Source organism: Neophocaena asiaeorientalis, unplaced genomic scaffold (assembly GCF_003031525.2).
Source record: "Neophocaena asiaeorientalis asiaeorientalis breed wild unplaced genomic scaffold, Neophocaena_asiaeorientalis_V1.1 scaffold110, whole genome shotgun sequence".
In the NCBI taxonomy this organism is placed as follows: Eukaryota; Metazoa; Chordata; class Mammalia; order Artiodactyla; family Phocoenidae; genus Neophocaena; species Neophocaena asiaeorientalis.
In genome coordinates, this window is record NW_020175053.1 from 3,772,451 (window position 1) to 3,780,155 (window position 7,705).

A 7,705-nucleotide genomic window follows, 5' to 3' on the forward strand; every position below is an offset into this window, starting at 1 on the left:
TCTTATGTCTCATTTAGTTAATCTGTGTTGGCATAGAAAATTCTGGAACCAGAAAAAATAGGTTCACTTTTTCTACTAAGTACAGTCTAATACAAGCAAATTTTGAAAATAGGTGTTGGTTTTGTGAAAAATGCACTTATATTTGAAAGGGAAATTGGACTCTGGGACTTGACATGGTGCAGTGAAGTATGTTGGCCCCAGGTCTGTGTGTACCTTTTATAATGGAGTGAGATGCTCTGAAGTATTTTGGTTGCATTTTCATTTCAAGTATGTTTTGAACTCGTCAGAGCCCGTGTACTGTGGTGTTGCGCTGTATGTTATCTTCTAGGAAACCTCTTGCTTGAGTGCAAGAGTAAGAACAAGGGCACGTCTTCCCCGCACGTGCTGCAGGTGCCGCCTGGCGCAGTCATTGTAAAAGCTCCTTCCCACTCTGGTACCTGGGAAAGCATGCCAACAAGCCTTGCATTTCCGTCCCGTCCGTGCAGAGTCACTAATTCCTCGGCTTCAGTCTCTTTCTATAATCAGCATTAGCGGTGATGAGCCTCAGGCATGAGATTTCATAGCTATCAGTTTTTAAACAATTTAAGTTCTCAGAAATTTAGTAGAGGCCTGTTTTATGGGAATGCTCCTTAGTTCATTTTGTTCACCCTCTTTGTTTTATAGTTGAGGGATTTGAGGCCTTCACGAGAGCTCAGAGAACTTTCCTCATGTCTCACAAGGGCAGAGGCAGGGCTGGACCTGAAACCTGTTCTCCTGACTCTAGCTCAGTGTCTGTTTCTGGTAACTTTGTAGGAAAAAATGTACCGCAATTTGATACGACTGAACAGTGGACGTAAGATGCTCAGAGTGTGAGATTCCTGTCATAAGACTGTACCACAGGCAGCTGTGGAATAGTCTCATACACATGTCTGGTTTTAGTGTTTAGGCTAGAAATCCCCCCTCCCAATTGGAAATAAATAAATGCATTTTTAGGGAGGCATTTCACAAGATGCGTAATGCAGTAGTTGGTCTTGAGCTAGAATGTAGTCTGGGTGTTGTCTGCAAAATCAAGTCCACAGGGGCGGCTTTACTGCTTTGTGTAGCAGGACATGCTCCGACTGTTCAGAAGCCTCAACTGCTCTACGAAATGTGATCAAATTATTTTACTGCCGACAGAGTCCAGCTGTATTAATTGACTGGTAACGTGCAGATGAAACTGTTCGTCCTCATTCCTTACGTTTACATGTTCAGAAAGTTTTGCGTTGTCTGCCTGCTTACTTGTGAATGTCAGCGTGAGGGAAATACACCGTTGCCATCTCTGAAGCCACAACCAAGTAAATAAGGCCTTTAAGTTCTTACCTGACCTAAATGCACTACCTTCCTTCATTCTTTCTGTAACTAATGTACCTTAATTTTGCCCATTCTTGTATTTACAAGAGACAGATTTAAGAATTGTATTCTGAGTGTGCATTATGTTACCTTAAAAAAAAAGAAGAAATGACACTTGGAAAAAAATATGTATCAAATTCGGAAGTTCTCGTCAGAGAAAAATAATATTCTTAATTTCTCCTTCAGTTATCTTAGTTCAGAATATGCCACTTTGAAAATAGCCTTTATCAATAAGATAAAAAATACAGTTCCTTATAGGGTATATCCCCCAATTTTAGTCTGCTGCCAGTTTGAAAACATTCAAGTCCTAGTTTTCCCAGAGCTTTGCACATTCCTTTCAGTGGTTTTGGTATGTGCATAGATTTTTAAAAATTCACCTTTATGAGAATTAGGGAAAGCCCAGTTTTACCATATGGGAAAACAACAAAATAAGGTAAATAAATGATCTTCATATTCTAGCTTTCAAAGGAAAATAAACTGTTGTGTGAATAAACTGTTTAAAAATGTGGTGAAGTGTCGTTTTCCTTTCTGAAAAGCAACAAAAAGGAATTTGATTTCAACAGACGATGGTGGTGTGTGTATTTATGTTCTATCAGGTAGTAACAGCCGGTCACTGGGACCCGGGTCCCGCTGGCAGGTAGTCTTTTCTTAGTGACCTGGAAGTTAAGGGCTCCTTGGTAGGACATGGGGACACCTGCTTCTTCGGTTCCACACTTGAGAGCCCACCTTGGTAGAAGCCGTGCTTCTGGAGAGTTCTGTGCAGGAACAGTGGCCTCTTGGGAATGCCCAGCCTGCAGGAACTGGTGCAGAGAAGTTTGAACATCATCCTTGAAGGGAAAGAAAGTTCTAGCTTCCTACATTTCTGCTTGTAGAAATAATGATGTATGCATCTTAGGGAATTCAGAAAATAGTTTATAAAAAAGTAAATGCTACTGCATTGGTTTTTATGAACATTTATTTCCTTATAATACTGGTGTTCTTTAAGCATAAATTACATACAACCTTGTATCTTTTTTTAAAAATTTTAATCTACTTTCTCTGGTTTATTGAAAACCAAGTATAAGTGACTGCAAAAGTACTTTTTATGATCCTAAAATCTTTTTATGATCATGTTTGTGACTGTAAGGTTATGAACATTTTATTTACAATGTAAAGCTCTGTTGGCCAGGTAATTCCCTTTCTAATTACGCATACACTTCTATTACCACATTTCTCTTGTTTTAAAACTGCATTTCTTCTTGTCCAGTTGTTCCTATATGTAACACCCACCTTGAAAAAAGGTGCAGGGAACTACTAAGATAACTGTTCATTATGCTAGATTTTAGTGGTGGTATGCAGCTACAGCATGTGTTAACACGTGTGATGCGCTCCAGAAAGTATCCTGACATTTGGACGGTACCTGTAGATATACTGCGTGAAGATTGGTCAGGGGTGGAGACCCGGCTCGGTCGTTTGTTTTTAAGCTCCAGTCATTTTAATCTGCAGCCAAGACAACTGCTTTAGAGGCTTTTAAATGTCAAAAGACAAGATACCAAGTAGGTTCAAGTAAGACTTAAGAATAAATGCTAAACTGCATTGGTTTTTATGAACATTTATTTCCTTATAATACTGGTGTTCTTTAAGCATAAATTACATACAACCTTGTATCTTTTTTTAAAAATTTTAATCTACTTTCTCTGGTTTATTGAAAACCAAGTATAAGTGACTGCAAAAGTACTTTTTATGATCCTAAAATCTTTTTATGATCATGTTTGTGACTGTAAGGTTATGAACATTTTATTTACAATGTAAAGCTCTGTTGGCCAGGTAATTCCCTTTCTAATTACGCATACACTTCTATTACCACATTTCTCTTGTTTTAAAACTGCATTTCTTCTTGTCCAGTTGTTCCTATATGTAACACCCACCTTGAAAAAAGGTGCAGGGAACTACTAAGATAACTGTTCATTATGCTAGATTTTAGTGGTGGTATGCAGCTACAGCATGTGTTAACACGTGTGATGCGCTCCAGAAAGTATCCTGACATTTGGACGGTACCTGTAGATATACTGCGTGAAGATTGGTCAGGGGTGGAGACCCGGCTCGGTCGTTTGTTTTTAAGCTCCAGTCATTTTAATCTGCAGCCAAGACAACTGCTTTAGAGGCTTTTAAATGTCAAAAGACAAGATACCAAGTAGGTTCAAGTAAGACTTAAGTCCTGTGACATAGGGAACCTGGCATTTTCAGAGTTCTTTATATGTTAATCTTTTTAAAACATTAAGTTGCAGGAATCAGCTTGAGGGGTTGCTTATTGCAAGAGCTGTCTTTGTGAAGTTAGCGTTGCTAGAACACCAGTAAAGGGTTTTTGCTTGCAAATAGGTCTGAGCTGTCTGTGCAAATGACTTCAGAAATGTGGGGTTGAGCTTTAATTACCACTTTGCTAGCAGACACCCAAAGTGATTGCCCACCTAAGCAATTTATTTCACCCATCGTGTGTTTCTCAAAGCATGAAATGGTCTTCAAGATGCTTATCCCAGTGCTCCAGGTGTTAGTTTTATGTCAAGTCACAATCCTCCCCTGGATCCTGTGATACAGGTACTGTTCTTATGTCCTTAGGAGGGGACGAGCAGACAGGTTTAGGGAAGTTAGGCATGCTCAGGTTTACACAACCTTAGGTAACAGCACAGGCTCTGGATCCCGATGGTCTGGTCATAAGAGCGCCGGCTCTTAACCACTGTAGTCTACCACGCAGAGGAGATGCTTTCTATCCTGTCCAAATCAGGTACTGTCTCTAGTGTGGTCCTTTTGTGATGCCTTTGATTCACTGTAAAGACAGTACAGTTGTCCCTCTGTGACCAAGGGCAGATTGGTTTCAAGATTCACTGTGGAAACCAAGATCCAGGGATGCCCAGTCCCTTGTATAAAATGGCTGAGTACAGTCAGCCTCTCTGTATACACTGATGCGAAGCCCACAGATGACAGAGGGCAGACTGTAACATTTCTTTGTGGAACCTTGTGGCCCTAGATTTTCTAAGACTTTTTTTCTTGCTTTTGTCTACCAAAGAAGTGAGAAGACGTAACTGGCCATTAGCAATCTCAGCTCTTAAATAAAACCAGTATGAGCATAACTAAACAACTTTATTAACGTTATAATAAAAGAAGGGGGCTGTGGAACTCATTGGTTTATGTAACCTTCAAGGCTGTAGAACAGTGTGGCCTCAGTCTTTTCTGTATATGGTCCTTAAAGATTTAATGATTATTTAAACCAAGTGTGTGGGTTTTGATAATTCATGGTCTAAAATCTCAATACTTGGGCTTCCCTGGTGGTGCAGTGGTTGAGAGTCCGCCTGCTGATGCAGGGGACACGGGTTCATGCCCCGGTCTGGGAAGATCCCACATGCCGCGGAGCGGCTGGGCCCCATGAGCCATGGCCGCTGAGCCTGCGCGTCCGGAGCCTGTGCTCTGCAACGGGAGAGGCCACAACAGTGAGAGGCCTGCGTACCGCAAAAAAAAAAAAAAAATCTCGATACTCTTTGTAATCCTACAGAGAACAAAGGATGTCAGGTAATGTACACACTTAAGGACCTTGAGAAAAAATATAGATCTTTTTTTGGGAGAGAGAAATTATTGACAGTTAAGTTCCAAAACAAGTTATGGAGAGTTGCAGTTGCAAGTAATTGTCTATTTTACATTCCTGAGCAATAAGAATTACTCATTTTAGTACATTCCATGTTTCAAGACGTAGAGGTTTGTCAGGGGTTATATAAAGAGTTTAATGTAGTTTTGGGGGCAAACTTGCTTTTTCATTGTGTACTATTTTCATCCAAAGTGTGTATCCTTAAATGTGTAATATGTAATAGATAAATGTATGAGGGTGTGTATCAAGCTACTTTGATTTAAATTTAGGGAAATACTTAATTTGAAAAATCCAACTTAAAGATAAACTTTTGAGAAGCAAAGGAGAGCTTTGTTGCAAAGTATTTCTTTGGCTGCTGTTCTGTACTTTGCCATCAACTAAGTTTTATGAAATTATTGAAATAAAATTCAGAATTTCTTGTAAAAGTTTAATGATCATGTTTAATTTATCAAATTAAATGAATTCTCTCTTAAGGGAAAAATGCTCTTACACTGTGAGACCCGCCCCGCTGCCCCCATGGAATTTGTCAGCCGGAGAATTTCCTTCCATGTTTTAAGAAATCAGTTTCTTATCAAGATTCTACATTCTGTAATGAGGAAATGGCTTAATAAGAACCTTAGTTTTTGATTGGGTAAAGTGTTCCTTTGTCAGACAAGTGGTGGGTGGAATTTCAGAGAGATAAGTATATTGGAATATATACTTAGGTTCTGGGTGTGGACTTTATAAAGTGCTAAAAATTTGTGTGTTCATCTTTATAATGTTGGCATGGTGAGGCCGTGCAAGGGACACAGCTGCCGTTCTTGAGTTTTTAACAAGTCTTATAACATCTCTGCATTTGGTTGAGGCAGTAAATGCTATAAATGTTCCCAGCGGGTAGTGTTCACACTATTTAAATATGTAAATATTTCTTTCCATCCAGTACTTAGATCTCTTAACTCTAAAAAAGGACATTGCAGAAGCTGGTGTGTTCCCCACCCTGCAGTGGGGGGTAAGGTAAGCTGTAGTGCCTGCAGAATGGGGTCGCCTCCCTCCTCGGATTTTATTTTTTTCACTGTGAAGTTTTCTTCAGCTTTGATGTTTTATTTTTCCATATTTGCCTTAGATTTCTCGGCTGCTTTTAAAAAGTAAATCATCAAAGATAATAACCGACGTCCCCTTTATACCCTTCCCTGATGACCTTTCCCTCTGGCAGGCCACTGACCCAAAATGTATGTGGACCATTCTCATCCTCGCATCAAGATTTTACCCCACTTGTATGTAACGGTCAGCATATAGAGTGTTTTGCATGTTTTAAACGGTGACGTAAACGTGTCCTTTACTCAGAATATGATTTCTCTAGTTCTCCCCTCACCTAAAAGTTCTTACTGGGAAGCGCACACTCTTCCAAGTATCCCCTCGGGATGTCTTGTACGTGTTCTGTGACCTAATACACCATTTTCTCCTCTGCTCTCCAGCTTGGACCCATCGTAGGAATGTTTTCTGTCACTGACAAATCTAGTGCGGAAATTGTGACACCAGGACCTCCCAAAGGTCCCGCCACTTCTGCTGAAGCTGCATCTCTCAGGGTTGGGGTTTGTTGACAAATGCTGCCTTAAAAGCCACCTGCTCTGTGTGCCTGTGTGGACATAATGCGCACAGAACTAGGGAAGGAGGTCGGTCAGTCTGAGGGGAGGGAGGTGAAGGGTGCACGTTCACGTGAGGAACCCTCGCGTGGCCGCACGTCCTTGCTGTTGGTGCACGTGCTGCGGACTCTTATGTTCGTGTGTGTGGTGGATGGAGGTGGTTTTCCTTCCATGTTTTGGAAATGGAGAAATTTACATAAAAACTGGGGATTCGTACTTTGGAAAACCTCAAGGTACGGATTTGGTTCCCACATAAGATTGACTTCCTGTTTCAGACTGTTTGACTTCTGAGTTACCTGGGCAATTCCCGGATTCACCTGAGCTTGCGAACCTGGCTTAGGTCTTCATCACATGTTACTGACGTTGACTCCTTCCCTGAGCCAGGCACTGGTGGCCGTGGGCTGGGGTGAGATGACACCAGATTGGGATTTAGTTTTGGATGGTGGGATCCAGGGGAATCCTGTTCTCGGGAAGCAAAAGATACCTAAACACACTTGTACCTTAGTCAACAGGTGGTTGGGCCCAGACGGTCCAAAACGTGGTCAAGCAGCCTTAAAATTTGAGGAGCAACGGAAGCTACTTTCAGGGGTACCCATTGTATGTCAGGTGCTTTATATAATCTCCTTTCCGGAACAAACTTCTAAACTTTTTAACAGAGGAGAAGAGCTGGGAGGAACGGGCTTGTCCAGGCCCACTGTGCAGAGCCGAGTCCGGGTCCCAGGCGTGGGCCTCCCCTGTGCCCTGCGCCTTTGAGAAGGAGGGGGATGAAACTGAAAGTGGCCTAATGGCGGTCAGTAAAAACGAGAGCTCGCTTTGGTCTCAGGCACTCAATACTGAGAGTATTAAACAGTTTTCTGCTTTTGAAAATCTTGGCGTCAAGAACAGCACTACACACTTATTACACACTGCATTAGTGGCTAGAAGCTGAGGCGTGGCCGCAATATGGTTTCAGAATTTAAGGTGTTTTTGCAGTCCAGGCTCTTTATAGCTGGGCTTTCGACCAGCTAATAACTTAGGTGACTAGCTATATAAATGGTGTTCAGCGTTATAGTTTAAAAGTATGAAACATGAGTGGCTTGGGAAGGAAGCCTGTCAAAGA